Raw genomic sequence first — 19,762 nt, forward strand, 5'->3', positions numbered from 1 at the left:
CTTCTTGAACATGTTCAACTTGACTTGATTAAAGCCTGCCCTCCTCTTGGCCACCTCCATGCTTAGATCTTGGTACACCCGCAGAATGCTGTTGTCCCACTTACAGCTCCGAGTGCGCTTGGCCCACTGGAGAATGCGCTCCTTATCCAGGTACCTGTGGAACGTGCCCACCATCTCCCAAGGGGGTCTCCCTGCCGCGGCTTCCTTGCCAGCGCTCTGTACGCCCGATCCACCTCCAACGGGAAAGTCCCATCTCCCAGCAGCTTCTGGAACGCAATCAGCCCTCTCTGCCCTCTCCGGGAGGCCAACAATCCTTAGGTTCTGCCTACGGGACCTGTTCTCCAAATCCTCTACCTGTTCCAGCAGCCTTTTTCGCCGGTCCCTCAGCATCCCCACCTCCATCTCCACCGCCGTCTGGTGTTCCTCCTGTTCAGCTAATGCCTTCTCTAGTTTCTGGATCGTCTGGTCCTGGGCATCTCGCCTCCGCTCCATCCTCTCCACCATTTCCTGAATCGGGTCCAGACATTCCAGTTTCTGTCTGGCGAAGCCTGCATGGGGCAGCATGGTAGCATTGTGGATAGCACAATTGCTTCACAGCTCCAGGGTCCCAGGTTCGATTCCGGCTTGGGTCACTGTCTGTGCGGAGTCTGCACGTCCTCCCCGTGTGTGCGTGGGTTTCCTCCGGGTGCTCCGGTTTCCTCCCACAGTCCAAAGATGTGCAGGTTAGGTGGATTGGCCATGATAAATTGCCCTTAGTGTCCAAAATTGCCCTTAGTGTTGTGTGGGGTTGCTGAGTTATGGGGATAGGGTGGAGGTAGACCTTGAGTAGGGTGCTCTTTCCAAGAGCTGGTGCAGACTTGATGGGCCGAATGACCTCCTTGTGCACTGTAAATTCTATGATAATCTATGATTCCCAGATGACCAGCATCAGCTCCTCCGTTGATGGTTGGGCCGAAGCCCCAGGGGTCTGGACACTGGCCATCTTGTCCGCTGCTGCAGCCAACGCCCAGCTCGAGCCTGTCTTTTTGTTTCTTCCCTTTCGATCCCTTCGGGCTCTCTGTCCCATAAACCAATATATACACCAGACACTTGTTCACTGTTTCATCAAGTCCAGCGCTTAAAAACACAAAAAAAGTCAGGGGGAAAGATCCAAATGTTTCGTCAGAGCGGGAGCCACCAAATGTGCGACCTACTCCCTCATAGTCGCCACCAGAAGCCCCCAAATTATACAGTTTTAAATCCTTCCTGCCTCTCACACTGAACTATTGTCAGCTTGCAATTCTAACGCTCATGAAAGATTCACAGCCTTGCTCCCTTGGGAGAACAGTCATAACATGTGCAAGGAAGAAAATGCACTGTACCCTGACATCCGGGATGAAATCTGAGATACTTTATGCAATATATTCTGGCAAAAACAAAATTACATTTTACCCGGTAAATGCACTGTAAGTGCTGACGAGTAAGATAAGCAGAATTGCTGGTGACGATGTGTGTGGAACACAAATTCTTGGGTTAAGTTATAATTTGAAGCAAGTCCATTGAAGAAAGATGTTTGTGGAAGTGAATTAGTATGCAATAGATGTGCAGTACAACAAGCTAGACTCTCTTTGTAAATCTCTCGAGGGGAAAACCATTTTCTAGATGCCTGAAGCATCTAGAATTCATGAACGCTCACTGATTCCCATTTGTTTTTTGCTCCCAATGGGAAAGCACTTGACTGCTGGTTGGTGCCAGCGCGAGATGACTTTGCAGTCCAGTTTACTGGCAATTGAGTACTGAACGGCCATCCAAACAGTCCGAGGAGGAGGTGCGAAGGAGGCGCCACATCAAGCTACAGGTATACTGTTGGCGCCTGTCGTTCGAGGACCTGCTGGAACAAACATTCTCACTGAAGATTTCAGCTAACCAGAGAGACCGTGTGACATCTGTGCCAAATGATGGTGCACCTGGAATCCCGGGGTATAGAGAATGACACCTGCTCCCGGTTTGATATGACATTCCACTGTCTGTCGCTGCATGTGTGCTGGCCATTCCATCTCATGGGCCCATAATCCTCCTTGGGAGGCGTGGGTGGGTGTGCTGTTCAGGGTGGGGGTGGGGGGGGTGGTGGCTATCGGGGTGATGAGCGGTGATGGGTCACCCACTGGGTAAGCCCGACCATGTGGTGCTCATATGCCTCTGGCTCCACTCCCCGGTTGCCTCCGAGGGTTCAAGACAGGGTCCTGAAAATGGATGCCCCTGAAAATGGACAACAACCTCTGCATGATTAACCCCTTAAAATTGGGACCAATTGTCCAGAGTTTTAAATCGTCAAAACCAGCAATGCCAGCTAACCCTTGAGTGTCTAACCCAAGCTGCAGTTTGAAACTTCCCCCATCAAGATTCACGCAGACTGTGTTGAGGATTATGGGGGCAGCGAAGAAAGTGGAGTTAAGGCCAAAATCAGATCAGCCGCAATATTATTTTTTTCAAAAAATATACCTTGTTCATGAAATGTATAGAAGTACGTTGTGTGACCGTTCAAATCTGACATTACCTCAGGTGAAAATCAAATCAGTTTTTTCCAATAGTGTATGTTATTCACTACCTTTAGACTTACAGTTAATGTGTCCCTGGGACCAGCCCGTAGACCACAGTTGTGCCTCAGAGTTGCTTGGCAAGCTCGAGGGGTTCGAATCATTTACTCTTGAAATGAAATGAAAATCGCTTATTGTCACAAGTAGGCTTCAATGAAGTTACTGTGAAAAGCCCCTAGTCGCCACATTCCGGCGCCTGTTCGGGGAGGCTGTTACGGGAATTGAACCGTGCTGCTGACCTGCCTTGGTCTGCTTTCAAAGCCAGCGATTTAGCCCTGTGCTAAATAGCCCCTAAACATCACTCGCCCGCCCCACACAGCCCCTCCAAACCTCCCCAACCATTTCAGGAGCACAGGTAGAAGAGGGTGGAATTTTCCTAAAATCTGCCAGAGTGTCAGGCTCCAACGGAAAACTGAAGTGCTTCCCTCCAGAAACACAGCCGAGTTTTCAGACCAGATTTTATGGCACCCAGGGTACAGAAAATCTATGGGGGGGGGGGGTGGTTTGTGTTGGCACTCTGATGGGACGGGGCCAAATAGAACCAACAAGGCCGGCTCCACGGAGATCGAGCCACCATCAGTAAAGTGCGCCCGATCTGAGTTCCCCACAGAGACACGGAGGACACCACCCCCCCCCCCCACCCCCCACCCCCCCCACCCCCCCCCCACCCCCCACCCCCCCCCCACCCCCCACCCCCCCCCCACCCCCCCACCCCCCACCCCCACCCCCACCCACACACACAAGGATCGGACAGCACCTCCATCACAGAGATATCGGGGGACGTGGCTGCCTTTGCCCATCCCAAATTGTCCTTGAACTAAGTGGCTTCCTAGGCCATTTCAGAGTCAAGCATTGTGGGGCTGGAGTCACATGTGGGCCAGACCAGGTGAGGACGGCAGATTTCCTTCCCGAAAGGACATTAGTGAATCTGATGGGTTTTTACAACAATCGCTGATAGTTCACAAATCATAGAAGGCCTACAGTGCAGATGGAGGCCATTCAGCCCATCAGGACTGCACCAGCCCTCTGAAAGAGGGCGCTGCCTAGGCAGTATTCCCCGCCCTATCCCCGTAACCCCACCTAGGGGCAATCTAGCATGGCCAATCAACCTACATATCTTTGGACAGTGGGAGGAAACCGGTGCACCCGGAGGAAACCCATGCAGGGGCGAGTAGAATGTGCAAACGACATTATCTCACCTAAATTCAGTCTCTAAAATCAGTCATCAGCAATTTGTCCGTCCACAGCAAACGTTTGCCACATGTAAGTATCTGAGAGGTTCGGGGCTTGGGGTTCTCTGCATACTCCATCCATTCACAACCGCTGGAGGTGAAAGGGCGAAGGACGGAGCTGTTTGGGGACTATGGTGGCCGGAGGATTCTAATTGGTAGGGCTAACCATTCAAAGCCCACTGAAATGTTGATGTCTATGTATTTGCATTGCGGACCTTGTGTTGCCCTTTTATGTATTTTCTTTTTCTTTTCTTTTCATGTGCTAAATGATCTGTTTGAGCTGCTCGCAGAAAAATACTTATCACTGTACCTCGGTACATGTGACAATAAACAAATCCTAATGTAGCCTGTCATCTTTGGGGACCCATGCTCTTTTTAATACTGATCCATTTCAGGTACTTAAATGAGCTTCCTTTTCCACAATGGTGGAACCCCACAGGAAGGTGGAGATATAGTTCAGAGGTTGCCCTGCGCATAAAATTAACTGCCACCCGGAAAAATGGGATGAGGTCACTGTAGGCTTCCACAGTTGGGCAGAAGTCCGGCCTAAACCCAGTTTGGCTGATCCGCCCTTGAAGAACATCCCCAGCCTTACCTTTTTTTCCCCCTGAAACAAATAACCACATTTTCTAAACTGGCCAATTCTTCCTGGGCCATTTTTAGTTCTGCCCTCATCCCGCGAGTATTACTTAGCTTCATATCAACTTTCTTTCATCGAGAAAAAGATTTCATGAAATGATGCTGAGCAATAGGAATAATAGGCTTATCAATATGCACTCTGACCTGTTCACCCTTCGGTTTGCCTCGACTGTGAAAAGCCTGGGAAAATTCACGAGCAAACATCTTCTCGTCTTGGTTATATTGCTCTGCGGAAGTTAGATTCGTGAATTGTAGTTTTTTTTTTCTGCTCTCTGCAACCCCAGATCTACCCTCTGTGACAAACACATCGGGCTGGATTTACAGACCACCCCGCCACATGTTTTTCGGCGGTGGAGGCGGCCCAACTCCGTCGTTGTGAATGGGATTTCCAAGTGACAGCACCCCTTGTCGCCGGGGCACCCGAGCGCGGGTGGAGGACCAGAATTTCCCGCCAGCGTGAATAGTCGGTACACGCTGCCCAGCGACTGAGACTACTTGATTGCAAGGTTTAAAAAAGTTTTTAAATCACCAAATGAAGGACGAGCCATGTTCGTAGCAAATTAAAACAGGATCTGTGCATGCTGGGCTTTCACTGAGGATTCAGATTAATACAACAATAGAAGACAGCATGGGGCCTTCTTATTAATAGAACTGTAGGTGGATGAGAATCATTGAACAAACAGGGCCTATAGTTATGTAAAGCATGAAGATTGCGCATTAGTCGATTAATCATAACCTCGAACAATTGCTAATTTCCCAAAATTATCAGTGAATCATTCAGTATTGCAGTTGAAACACCATCCTTATTTTTATAAACACAGATTTCCATTTGCATTTCCTGGGTTATTCCAAGTGATCTATTCACCCACATATTGTTTGAGAGACTGAACTCTTCGTTCACCTTCAGTTATTTGGACGGACGCTCTCGGATTAATTGCCTTCTTTTGTCTTGGTTTGTGTGGAACACAGCCAAACACTAAGATAAAATCCAAAAGCAAAATACTGCAGACGCTAGGAATCTGAAATAAAAATGGCAAATGCTGACAGGAAACCTTGGGCGCGATCTACCGGTCACGTCCCCTCGGAATCAGAGCAGGACGCGGCCGGTCGGTCCTGGGAGAGGCCTCTATAGAAGGGATTAAGGGTGAAGGAGACAGTATGAGAATGGAGTAGCCATTAAAATAATACAAAAGTATTTTGTAACATTGAATGGCAAATGGGTAGTCAAAGAAAGATGGGGCATATTTGGGCTCAACAAGGAGACAGGCGGCATAGCTGAGGTACTGAATAATTCCTTTGCAACTGTCTCATGAGAGAACAGGATAGGACCAATGTAGAAATAAAGATGGAGGGGTAGCCTGCAGAATAAATAAATAGATATGAAAAGGAGATACTTAAATGTTCAAACTAGAAACGTCACCTTGCCCAGATGGGGTGTGCAGGTTACTGAGGAAAATATGCATGCAAATTCTGGAGCATTTTCAGGAATGAATAGATTTGTGCAGACTAGCCTGCAGACCAGGTTAGGTGGGGTTACGGAGATAGGGCGGGGAGTGGGCCTAGGTAGGTCACTCTTTCAAAGGGTCGATGCAGACATAATGGGCCGAATGGCCTCCTTCTGCACTGTAGGGATTCTATGATTAATGACATCGAGGGATATGGAGATAACGCAGAGGGGTGGCATTGGGGCAGACAATCAGCCATGGTCGAACTGAAGAGCAGAGCAGGCTCGATGGGCTGAATAGGCCACTCCTGTTCTCCGTGGAGTCTCTGGGCAGATAGGGGATGGTGGCAGAGAGCTGGAGGGTAGCAAATCTTCCATCCTTGTTCAAAAAAGGGAAGAGGCTTAAACCTGGCACTTAAGGACCAGTCAGTCAGTGTTAGAGAAAGATTTGGAAACCAAACCTGAGCAAAATTGATTGGCACCTGCACCAATAATTAAAATGAGCCTGGATTTGGTGAAGAAAAATTATGATTGATGAATTGATTGTAGAGGCCAGTGAGCTAAGCGTTTTGAGTTTCAAAAGGCTTTTGATAAAGTACCGCACAATAGACATAATAGCAAAATAAAAGCCCATGAGATTAAATGCAGCATGGCAGCAAAGACGGAATTGACGAAAGCAGAGAACAATGATGAATCGTTGCCATTCAACCGGGAGAGAAGATTACAATGATGTTTCCTTGAGGTCCGAATTTGATATATATTAATGGCCTAGAACTGAGCACATAGGGCAACATTTTAAAAGTTGCAGATGACACAAAACTTCGAAAGGTAGTAAAAGATGAGAAGGACAGTGAGAGAGCTCAGATGACAGCTCCGCAAATTGGCGCTTCTGCTTACCCTCCAGTATCAAGAGCTTATGTCAGGAATTCAACTCTTTACCCATTTTGAAAATGATGTGGAGATACCGGTGTTGGACTGGGGTGAGCACAGTAAGAAGTCTTACAACACCAGGTTAAAGTCCAACAGGTTTGTTTCAATATCACTAGCTTTCGGAGCGCTGCTCCTTCCTCAGGTGAGGTATGTTCCAGGAGTGTCTTTAAGACAGAAGTTGATAAATTCTTGATTTCTCGAGGAATTAAGGGCTCTGGAGAGAGAGCGGGTAAATGGAGTTGAAATCAGCCATGATTGAATGGTGGAGTGGACTCGATGGGCCGAATGTCCTTACTTCCACTCCTATGTCTTATGGTCTTATATATAGAGACAAATTCAAAGATGCCAGACAATGCTTGGAACGCAAGCATTAGCAGGTGATTAAATCTTTACAGATCCAGAGATGGGGTAACCTCAGGTTAAAGAGGTGTGAATTGCATCAAGCCAGGACAGTTGGTAGGTTTTCGCAGGCCAGATGGTGGGGGATGAATGTAATGCGACATGAATCCCAGGTCCCGGTTGAGGCCGCACCCATGTGTGCGGGACTTGGCTATAAGTTTCTGCTTGGCGATTCTGCGTTGTCGCGCGTCCTGAAGGCCGCCTTGGAGAACGCTTACCTGGTAATCGCTTACCCGATAAACCCGGTAAACTTGGTAAACGGAAAACGCTTTTGAAAATCCCAGTGGAAAATCTCACCACCTGACAACTGAAAGAATCAATGTCAGACGTTCATTGTTTCTGTTTTGTGGGACTAGTGATGACTTGCAGCATTTCATAAAATGTACAGTGCAGAAGAAGGCCATTCGGCCCATCAAATCCGCACCAGACCCTGGCAAGAGCACCCCACTGACGCCCACAGCGCACCCCATCCCCTCAACCCAGCAACTTCTGGACACTGAGGGGCAATTTAGCATGGCCAAACGACCTAACCCGCACATCTTTGGACTGTGGGAGGAAACCCACGCAGACACGGGGACAAAGTGCAAACTCCATCCAAGCCAGGAATCGAACCCAGGTACCTGGAACTGTGAAGCAACAGTGCTAACCACTGTGTTACTGGGTCCCCTTCTTCTTCGGCTCAGCATAAGTCTCTGTGTGGCCACCGTGGAGAGCCTTTGTGCCTTTTCTCTTTCTTACTGATCAAGATGGGAGTCATTACTGCACTTCTGGGCTGACTGTGACACAGTGGTTAGCACTGTGGCCTCACAGCTCCAGGGACCCGGATTCAATTTTGACCTTGGGTGACTGTGTGAGGTTTGCATGTTCTTCTTGTGTCAGCGTGGGTTTCCTCTGGGTGCTCCGGTTTCTCTCTGTCCAAAGATGTGAACGTTAGGTTGATATGCCATGCTAACCTGCCCCTTAGTGTCCAAAGATTGGTTAGAGTTACACGGATAATGCAAGTGAGTGGGCTTAGGTCGGTGCAGACTCAATGGGCCAAATGGCCTCCTTCTGCACTGTAGATTAAGATCTATGAACTGTAATAGACACAACTCCCCACCCTGAGCATCGAGTGACCTCCTTGCCTGGGACTTGGGGCAGGGTTGGCATCCATGAGTGTAGGTACCAGTCATTCCCCTCTGCCAACTACAGCATGTCACTCCTTATTGATTTTCTTATAGAGTACTTCAAAATTATTTTTGTGGCAAAACAGATATACACTTTGGACACAATTGAGGGGACTGATCTCTCGGGGAAAGCAGTGACAGCCCATTTTGGTGCACCACGATTGGCTCTGAAAATGAAATGAAAATCGCTTATTGCGATTCAAATGAAGTTACTGTGAAAAGCCCCGAGTCGCCACATTCCGGCGCCTGTTCAGGGAGACAGGTACGGGAATTGAACCGTGCTGCTGGCCTGCCTTGGTCTGCTTTCAAAGCCAGCGATTTAGCCCTGTGCTCTGCACAGGGGAGGAGCAAAAAGCATGGGAATGCAATAGTTGCGGGGGATTCAATTGTAAGGGGAACAGACAGACGTTTCTGTGACTGCAAACAAGACTCCAGGATGGTAATTCTGCCTCCCTGGTGCAAGGGTCAAGGAATACTGAGAGCGGCCATTCTGGAGGGGGAGGGTGAACAGCCAGTGGTCATGGTGCACATCGGTACCAATGACATGGATTTTTTAAAAAAGGGATGAGGGACTTAGGAAGTAAGTTGAAAAGGAAGACCTCAAAGGGCAGTGCAGAACTGTCATCTGCACAAATTTAAATCTCATTAATAGGTTGGATACAAGTGCGCTCCAAGTACTTTCAGGATTACTATCAGTGCCACATGTTTGTCAGAGTAGAAATAGCAGGATATGTCAGATGAATCTGTGGCTGGAAAGATGTGCAAGGGGAAGGGTTTCAGATCCCTGGGACATTGGGACCGGTTCAGTGGGAGGTGGGTGTTATGTTCTGTGTTGTGGCCGTAGTAAAGATGCACACAGACTAGTTCTTTGACTAGTAAGATAGTTTTATAAACTGGATAAACATGTGGATAGCTAACTAACCAACTATGATACAAAAGGTAACAAAAGAAATGAATTCAGTGAATTATCATGTAGCTACTTCAAGTGTGATTGGCCTCTAGTACGACTTACTACCAACTGCAGAATCTCTCGAGTCACTTGGTGTATCTCTATTACCATATGCTGGTCGGAGGACGTACCAATAACAATATACATTGATAGATGACTATATACATTGATGTGTAATGCATATCACCACAGTGGGATCAGTACAAACTGGATGGATTACACCTTGGCAAGATCGGGACTGATGTCCTTGTGCATGTGTTTGCTAGTGTGGTTGGGGAGGGTTTAAACTAGAATGGAAGTGTGATGGGAACCTGAGCCGGGTGACAAGGGAAAGAGAAACAAGGATAGTAATAAAAGAAAGAACTGTAAAATGCAAAAACGGTGGACGGATAATCAAGGGTGAGAGGCAAATAGGGCCACAATACAAAAAAGTTTAGGATGATTAAAAATGGGAAAAAGGCAAGGCGAAAGGCTGTGAATCCTAATACACAAAGCATTCGGATGGTGCAAATCGAGGTGAATGGATATGATCTCATAGACATTACAGAAACATGGTTACAAGGAGATCAAAACGCGGAATGTAATACATCGAGCTATTTGACCTTTCAGAAGGACAGGAGGGAAGGAAAAGGTGGTGGGGTGGCACTGATAATAAGAGATGAGATGGGCACAGTTGTGAGAGATGATCTACAGTTGGTTAATGTACCATTTGGATAGAGGTAAAAAAAACAAGGGAAAGAAGCCATGAGCAGGAGTGTATAGACCCCCAGAGAGCAGCAACATTGCAGAAAAGGGTATAAATCAACTAATAATATAGGTCATGTGAAAAGAATGCAGCAATAATTATGGGTGATTTTAATCTTCATGTTGATTGGATTTATCAAGTTGGAAAGGGCAGTTGCGACAACAAATTCATAGTGTACATTAGGGATAGTTTCCAAGAGCAATATCTCTTGGAGCCAAATAGGGAACAGGCAGGACTAAATTCTCCATTTGGGAGACAGAGGGCGCAATCTACCGACCGTGATGTGTCTGAATGGGGGCACAATGAGACTGGTAGAGGCCAGGAGAGGCCTCCCCCAGGCTTCCTGACGGCCATTATGCCTCACGCGATCTCACCAGATCTCGCAAAATGGCACAATCTTGATCTCACCCACAATGGGCAGGATCCAGTATCGCAGAGCGAAGTCAGCTTAGAAGCTGATTTACCACTAATTTGCGCTTCGAATGGCCACCGGCATCTACCAGCCTCACCGTGGGGACCTCAGCCAGACGCCATACAGTACTGGTCCCCATTTGTGGGGACCAGGCAGATGGGTGCTTGGGGAGGGCTGCCTGGTGATTGGAAGCACCCAGGTGGTTGTCCTTCAGGCAGGGTGGCACCCTGGCACTGCCGGTGCCACCTGGCTACCTTGGCAGTGCGAGTCTGGCACCCTGAAAGTGTCACGTTGGCACCCTGGCTGTGCCAGCAAGGTGCCAACCTAGCACTGCCCGGGTACCCAGATGGTTCTATCAGGCTGACAGTGCCCAGGTGCCAAAATTACATTGTTCCCACACCAGGGATTGGCCCATGGTGCCCTGCCCATATTTGGTGGTGTGTGGGGGGGGCCCAGGATCCCCTGACAGGCGAGTTGGGGCATTGGAGGGATCCAGGGGCTGTGTCGGAGGCCGTAAGAGTGAGGCGCCATATTAAAATGGCGTCCTGATCCCTTCCTGCACTGAGGAGCTCCCCCAAGAGTGGCATTCCCGACCGAGGCACAAAAACGAGACAGAATGCCGTTGGATAGTGGGGTCATTCCTGGTACTCAAGCCCAGCAAATAACCCTGCTAATCCCGCGCAGAACAGCACTCTCTTTTATTTTGCTTCGATTGTGGCCTAAATATTCGAGGACCAGAGTCTCGGACCAGAGGGCATAGTTTCAGAATAAAGGAGTGCTAATTTCAGACTGAGATGCGGAGGAATTTGTTCTCTGAAAGGGTTGTGAGTCTTTGGAACTCCTTGCCACAGAGAGCTGTGGGGGCAGAGTCTTTGTATATATTTAAGGCTGAGACACATAGATTCTTGATCAGTAAGGGAATTAAGGGTTATGGAGCCAGGACAGGAAAATGAACATGAGGAATATTGGATCAGCCATGATCCTATTGAATGGCAGAGCAGGCTCGAAGGGCTGAATGGCCTACTCATGTTCCTATTTTTATGGTCTTATAAGATGTGGCCATTGCTGTCTAGTCCAGCATTTATTGCCCATCTCTAGTTGCCCTTCAGCAGGTGGTAGTGAGTTGCATTCTTGAACAACAGCTGCAGTCTCTGAGGTGTGTTAGGGAGGGAATTCTAGGATTTTGACCCAGCAACAGTTAATGAACTGTCATATATTGCCAAGTCACGATGCTGAGTGATGCACGATCAATTGTACAAAGAATCAGGTTGGATATAACTGTGGCTTTATTACAGTAAAATGTGTGGCCTCCCACAGCAGCTGGCGAAATGGCTGCTGAATAGAGGACACGTATATTTATACGCCTCCTACTGGGCGGAGCCAGCAGGCAGGGGCTACCGGCAAACCTGTAGTACAGGTCCTACCTTACATCACCTAATACAGGTTTAACAGTGGTTTACCACAGTGAGTGACTTGGGTGGGAACCTGTAGGTGGTGGGGTTACCAGGTATCTGCTGCTCTTGGTCTTCCAGATGGTTGTGGTCATAGATTTGGAAGGTGTTGCCGAAGGCACCTTGGTGAGTTCCTGCAGTCCATCTTGTAGATGGTACACACGGTTGCCATTGTTCATCGGTGGTGGAGGATTGAATGTTTGGGTAAAGGGTAGCAATCCTGGGTGGTGTTGAGCTTCTTGAGTGTTATTGGAGTTGCACTCATCCAGGCAAGTGGCGAGCATTCCATTTGTCACAACCCACGCTGATTGTAACTGTGAGGGTATCCCAACTTGGAACATCGGTTTGTTGGGTGTATCCTTTTAGGTTTTTTTGGAATGATGTGAGGAGGCAAGTGAAGTCCGAGTGAAAATAACCAGCCCAGTCATTGTGTAACAATTATTAAAGACTATTTATTAGGTTAAAGAAAAAACAAATATATAGGAACAGGACACCAAACTCTAGGGCACTTAAGTATATGAATCACTAAAATCGTTTATGAGGAACATATCCCTTGTTTCAAACTATATCTATGATCCATAAACTCCTTAACGCTTTCCCATTCTGAAACAACATCTAAATTTAAGTAATTCTATAAGTCACATCCACCTTATAATTACCACACAATATAGTGCAGATAGTCAGGTCTGGTCCAACGAAAATATTTAAACTGCCTTTATGAAGGCTTCTGCACAGCCTTAAATGCTTGCCTAACTCCTGACTGTTAGATTTCAAACTCTCCTCTCTGGTTGTTAGTTGAAGCTGCCCATTTGCTTCTGAGGGTGCTGATAACTATATATCATTTGTCTAGACACCTGCATCTTGTTATTTTTTAAATTACGTCTCATTGTTCCTTTTGAATACTGGCTACTGCTACCGCTAGGCAGATTTCTACATGTTGCTGGGCAGATCCATGATACGTGTTTATGGGCAGATCAGATCCCATCAAGTCTTGTTGCATTCATGTTACTGCTGTTACTGTACAGATTTCTACCTGTTGCTCGGCAGATTCATGATATGTTACACTCCTGACTTGTGCTCTTTTTGAAGGTGGACAGGCTTTGGGGGGCGGGTCAGGATCTGAGTTACTCATTGCAGGGTTGCTAGTCTTTGACCTGCTCTGGTCGCCACAATATTTATAAGTCTAGTCCAGTTCAAATTCTGGTCAATAGTAACCCCCCTGGATGTTGATAATGGGGGATTCAGTGATGGTAATGCCTTTGATTGTCAAGGGGTGATGGTTAGATCCTCTCTTATAGGAGAGGGTCAATGCCTGGCACTTGTGTGGCGCGAATGTAACTTGCCACTTGTCAGCCCAACCCTGGATATTGTCCAGGTCTTACTGAATTTGGACATGAACTGTTTCAGGTTTGAGGAGTCGCGAATGGTGCTGAACATTGTGCAAGCATCAGTGAACATCTCCACTTCTGACCTTATGATGTAGGGTCGGAAGGTGCTGCCGAAGGAACCTTGGTAAGTTCCTGCAGTCCATCCTGTAGATGGTACACACGGCTGCCTCTGTTCATCGGTGGTGGAGGATTGAATGTTTGTGTAAGGGGTAGCAATCTTGTGGCTGCTTTGTCCTGGATGGCCATTGATGAAGTATCTGAAGTTGACTGGGCCTAGGACACTACCCTCAGGAAATTCTGAGTATGTTCTGGAGCTGAGATGATTAACCTGCAACCACCTCAACCATCTTCCTTTGTGCTAGGTATGACTCCCGACCAGTGGAGAGTCTGTCCCCGGATTCTCATTGACTCCGGGTTTGCTAGGTTTTGCCAGTTCCTCATGTGAAGAAAAACTTTGCTTCATTATATTCTTCGCAGGATTCAGCAATCACACTTTGGAAACATGTAATCTACTGACATTCAGCGGAGACGATCTCACAGGGCACATCTGCTGAAAACCATTAGGTTCAACGTGGTTGAAATGGCTACAGATGATTGCAGTTCATGCTTTAATTTTCAAAGTGGTTTCTGTCAAGTGTTGCTGTCTTCAGCGGTGAAACTGAGCATTATTGGGTCCCTTGGGTACTTGTAAGTAAATGAAATAAGCTAATCTGAGTCACCTTCGGTGAAGAATTCAGCTTTGTAATCATCCGTAATAGTAGGCTTGTGGATGAATAAGCGACTTGGGAAACGTTTTGCTCAGAAGACTTTACGATGATATTACAGACATTTTTAGTATCATTCAAGGGAAAGTAACCAAGTGGAGTGCAGGACATTAGTTGATCCATGAGAGACACTGCAGGCTGTGTCAATGGTTTCATATCCAAAGCAATTTCAGCTTTGCCCTGAGGGAAACTGTCAATAGAAATCTCAGCCCTCTCTCGATGGGAAAGAAGAATCACCAATCATGTAATCTTCAGTCAATGTTCCCAACTTCCTAGCAAATCAGTGCAAAACCAGGATAGGCAGCGGGAACAGCCCCTTTCATCCCTTGGCAAATAATGCATCATTTGAGTCGGAACGTAAAGAAAAATATATTTGCGATCAAGCAGAAACCAATGGCTCATATCATGTGAGAATACCTTTAAGAAATGGGTGTTTATCAAATAGCTGTAGTGGATGTGTCTTTAAGAAATAGGTGCTTATCAAATAGCTGCAGTGATGTCAGAGTGTGGGTGGAGCTGGGCTGTCTGTCTGCTTTTACTTTCGTTTTTGAGCTGGCAGCTACGTGTGTGTTTAGTTTCATTTTCAGAGTTGGAACTGCATCCAGCCAAACAAGGTGTCATTTTGATCTCTCGCTGCATAAAAAGAATGTCTTCAGATCACTTGCTAATTTAAAAGTGATAACTGTTCTCAGTAAAGAATTTAGACCAGCTGTCTGTGTTAAAGAGGTGATTTGTCTTATGGATGTTGCTTGGGAAAGATTAAGGGTTACTTATAGAGTCCTGCATTCTCTGGGGGAAGTATTTGAGTTGATAGTTGCTAAGATGTTTACTGTGTGTTTATAAAATGTTTACTGGATTCATAGAATAAACATTGTTTTATTTTAAAAGTACTTTAGATCTCTGTTGCATCACACCTGTAGAGTGGGCCCTTTGTGCTCCCCATAACCAAAATCTATTAAAAGTTGTGGGCCAGGTGAATTCCATGATACACTTTGGGGTTCTCTAAACCCTGGCCCGTAATACTCAATTTTCAGGCCCTTCCTGCCGTTGTAACCTTTCGGTCCCGTCGATGGCGCCCACACCTACCCCAGGTGGGGTCCCTGGTGGCACAGCCGGTGAGCAAACAAATTGGTGTTGACATCAGCGGGACCGGAAGATCCCACCATCAGCCAATGGTGAGCCAGCTCCGCTGTTGGAAAACTCTGGAGAGACAGTGGCACAGTGGTATTGTCCAGAGGTCCAGGATAAAGCTCTGGGGACCCCCATTCCAATCCCGCCATGGCAGATGGCGAAATTTGAATTCAATAAAAAACTGGAATTAAATGTCTAATGATGACCATGAAGGCAATGTCGATTGTTGTAAAACCCATCTGGTTCATTAATGTGCTTTAGGGAAGGAACTCCGCCGTCCCGATCTGACCTACATGTGACTTCAAAACCCACATCAAAGTGTGGTTGACTCTTAAATGCCCTTAGGGATGGGCAATAAATGCTGGCCCAACCAACGACGCTGATATCCCACAAATGCATTTCAAAAAAACTTGCCGTGGGACTGCGGTGGAAAATCCCACCCCAATCACACATTGGTGGCCTGCCTTCCTTCAACTTCTTACCCAAACCAATCCTCAAACTCTCCCCCTCTGTCTACAATCCTTTCCCCCTGCCGCAATCTCTGCCCTCCTCCACCAGAATCCTTCCCTCCCCCCGATTAGAATCCTTCCGCCACCAGGACTCTCCTCCCCCCAAAAAGCCCCGCAATATTTCCTGGCACGATTCAGATGAGTCAAGGTTAAAGTCTGTCGCGTGGCCCGTTTAGCGGGGTATTTCTCGACGGCTGCAATGCAATCATCTCACAATAATCTGAAGTGATGGCAGACTCCAGTGCCTGTTGCCGAACTGGAAGTTGTGTTCGCAGATGTCTTCCCATCAACAATCAAATGGGTGATAAAATGTAGTTACAAATCTGGACTCTTTGGCAAGGGTGTTTGTATCTGTTGGCCACTGTTTGTATCAAATTGGTGAAGATGGTGCTTTTTGCTAATTACGTGAAATTTTAATCCACTGATACGAAGGGGTGGATCTCACACTCAACTGACTTGTTCAATTGAGTCAAGTCCACACAGATTCTAATTGAACCATTAGACTTTGCTACTGTGACCATTCCAGAACACCACTTAGTCCGTACGGTTACCGGAGAGATGACCTCTTAGAAACATACATAGAAAATAGAAGCAGGAGGAGGCCATTCGGCCCTTCATGCCTGCTCCGTCATACATTATGATCATGGCTGATCATCAAGTTCAATACCCTGATCTCACCTTTCCCCCTTGTCGTAACAAGTCTTCAATCTCACTTTTGACTTTGTCTGAGGGGAACCTCAGGAATGAACTCTCTGCCCCTTCGGCCACATGTTTCTCGGCAGCGTGCTGTCGCTGGCAGTGGGATTCTCCGGTCCCGCCGTTGGCCTATGGGATTTCCCATTGTAGCCACCCCACGCCACCCAGAAAACCCGCAGGCGTGCTGCATCGCCGGCAGAACGGAGAATCCTGGCGATGGAGAATTCACCCCATACACTGAGCATCTACCCTTAGGGTAGACTGAAAATAGGGATGGCAATTTATTCTGGAAACCTCACTGGACAACTCATCTACAATTTCATCAAACTTGTAAATCAGTTTCAGCTGCAAGCATGCATCTCTTGTTCAATAATGATGATTCCTGGTTCTGTATAAAGCACAGGGGTTCAATAACTTCTTTATCCTTGTATCACAAGCTCCCCAACAGTTGATTTGTTACTTTTAGTGTAGTCCCTCTTGTACCTTGTAACTGGATGATGGCTGAAATGTGATATTTTAAAGCCATTTTACTGTGTCAGATAATACTGAAACACCTGCCCCAGATACCTGCTTGAATTCGGTGGGGTGGCCATCAACCTCTAATTTAATGTTCCAATAATCATTTTCTGTTTCGTTAACTTCTCCGAAGATGTTTTTGTTCCTGGGTCTTCCACTTCTTGGATTTTCTTGGATTTGTTGCTATCGCTTTCTTCCTCTGAGCTTTTGGGACTTTGCGGACTATTTTAAAATGTTCTAACTTCCCACAGTTGTGGCACTCTGCTCCCGCTGCTGGGCATTCTTCCCACTTGTGCAGGGTTTTCCCATAACACCGAGAGCATTTCAAGATGGCAGTTGACATGTATTTTCCTAATTTTGTGGGCTATTGCTTCACTGCGCTTTGTCCTTTTTGTCTGACATATCGAATGGCTTCATGCATTTTTCTTTCAAAGGGGCATCACTTTCCCCATGAACAACCATTCTGTTTAGCTTCCTAAACTTGATCTGTCGGATTACATGTACTGCCTTTGTGTGAAAGTTAAATCTTCTCTTGTTTGCAAAATATCTGACAAGTTTTTATGCAAGACCCCAACCACTATATGATCAGATATTAATTAATCTCTGAAAATACCATCATTGTAATTCTCCACAAGTCTGTACAAGTAATTTCTAAATTAATCTGTGGATTTGCCTGTTCTGTCTCCTTTTTAAAATTTTGTTCACTCAATTATCAGATTTTTTCAAACACTGAAGGATAAGTCAAGTGCCTGGAGGACTTCCTCATATGGGTTTGATGCCTTATAGATGATCTGTCTTGCAATTGCATCATCTGGTGTCAGCGGGTGTCAATAGGTATGGGGATGGTGTCAAAAGGTTTGAGGAGAGTGTGGGATATGGTGTTGAGATAGAGAATCAGCCATGATCATACTGAATGGTGGAGCAGGCTCGAAGGGTTGAATAAACCTACTCTCACTGATACTTTCTATGTTTCTATCTGCTATGGCCCCTGCTTTGTGGAGTAAAATACTGATCTGATCCTCCCGTTCCTTGTTATGCAAATATAGGATCTCTTACCCTATCTTCTAATAAGAGTCGATTGTCTGGTTGATTGGAGGTATCCAAAATACAATGTTATTGCTAATTATTCACTTTAATACACTTGCATAAGAACTAAATCAAAACTTAGATCAAATAATAGAAAAAATGGGGCAGCACAGTGACGCAGTGGGTTAGCCCTGCAGTCTCACGATACCGAGGCCCCAGGTTCCATCCCGGCTCTGGGTCACTGTCTGCGTGGAGTTTGCAGATTCTCCCCGTGTTTGCATCGGTTTCGCCCCCCAACCCAAAGGTGTGCAGGCTAGGTGGATTGGCTATGCAAAATTGCCCCTTAATTGGAAAAAATTAATTGGGTACTCTAAATTTATTTTTAAAAATACAAAATCTGGTCAGAACATAGCCAAAAGCGTCAAACATATAAGCATAAAGAAAGTATAAAGAAACAGATGATTCAAGAATTCAGGATAGCAGGAATTCAAGAACGAAACCTCACCCACGAGGTCTAACTTTTAAGGAAATCCATATCTATGGCCTTATCCCTTATTTACTCTCATTGGTTTCTAATTTTCAGCTGAAACCTCCTTATTTGTTTAAATCGATGTCTGTTACTAAGAAAATAATTTGTTAATCCATCATTGGTCATTACTTAAGATTTACAAATGTCCATTAAAATTAATTCAGTGTATGTGTGCCACTTCACCTTATGAAGATAAGTTACTTAGTCACGACTAGCCATTAACCTTGCTGTTGCTAAGTAGTTGATACATTTTCATTACTAAATGCACTGGAATACAATGGTCTTATTCATTACATGAAACATTTATGAAGCCTTTTATGAAACAATGTTTGAATTTCTGCAGACATGGCACCAAAGTTCGATAGTTTATTCATTATCTGAAACATTTACTATCTTTTTGCAGACGGGGCGGGATTCTCCAATCCCGTGGCAGTGTCCATGCCATCGTAAACGCCATTACGTTTTACGACGGCATGAATGGGCTGCTCCTACGTAGGGGCCAGCACGGCGCTGGAGCGGTTCGCGCTGCTCCAGCTGCAGATCCCGGTGCGACCTGGGCGCTGCGGGATCCGCACATGCGAAGTTGCGGCGGTGCCAACGAGGCCATGAGCAGTGGCGCCGGCGCTAATGCGTGCATGTGCGGTGGCCTCCTTCAACGCGCCGGCCCTGACGCAACATGGCGCAGGGCTACAGGGGCCGGCGGGTAGGAAAGGAGGCCCCCAGCCACAGAGGCCGGCCCGCCGATCGGTGGGTCCTGATCGCAGGCCAGGCCACATCGGATGCCGATGTGCACTGTGGAGAATCGCGTGCCGGTGTCGGGGCGGCATGGCCCGTTCGCGGGGATTCTCCGGCCCAGCGCGGGGCTGGGAGACTCCTGTACAGGGTGTTTTTAAATACTTCTATTCCCTGGCTATATACTCAATCAATCCTTAAAGACACCAAGCAAATTAAAGAATCAATAAATCAGTAATCTATCAGCAAACCTGAGGCTGTTCGATATCTGGAGAGTCACTTTCTCTAATTACTATAGTGTTGAGCCTATTGCAAGCCTTCAGCACTTTGGAATGAAATGAATGAAAAATGAAATGAAAATGAAAATCTCATATTGTCACAAGTAGGCTTCAAATGAAGTTACTGTGAAAAGCCCCTAGTCGCCACATTCCGGCCCCTGTTCGGGGAGGCTGGTACGGAATGGTTCTGGGAGTGACAGTGTAGATTCCATGATTGCCCTAAGCTCTGGATCTTTTCCTGCTTCAGTGG

The sequence above is a fragment of the Scyliorhinus torazame genome, chromosome 10 (assembly GCF_047496885.1).
Source record: "Scyliorhinus torazame isolate Kashiwa2021f chromosome 10, sScyTor2.1, whole genome shotgun sequence".
Classification (NCBI taxonomy): domain Eukaryota; kingdom Metazoa; phylum Chordata; class Chondrichthyes; order Carcharhiniformes; family Scyliorhinidae; genus Scyliorhinus; species Scyliorhinus torazame.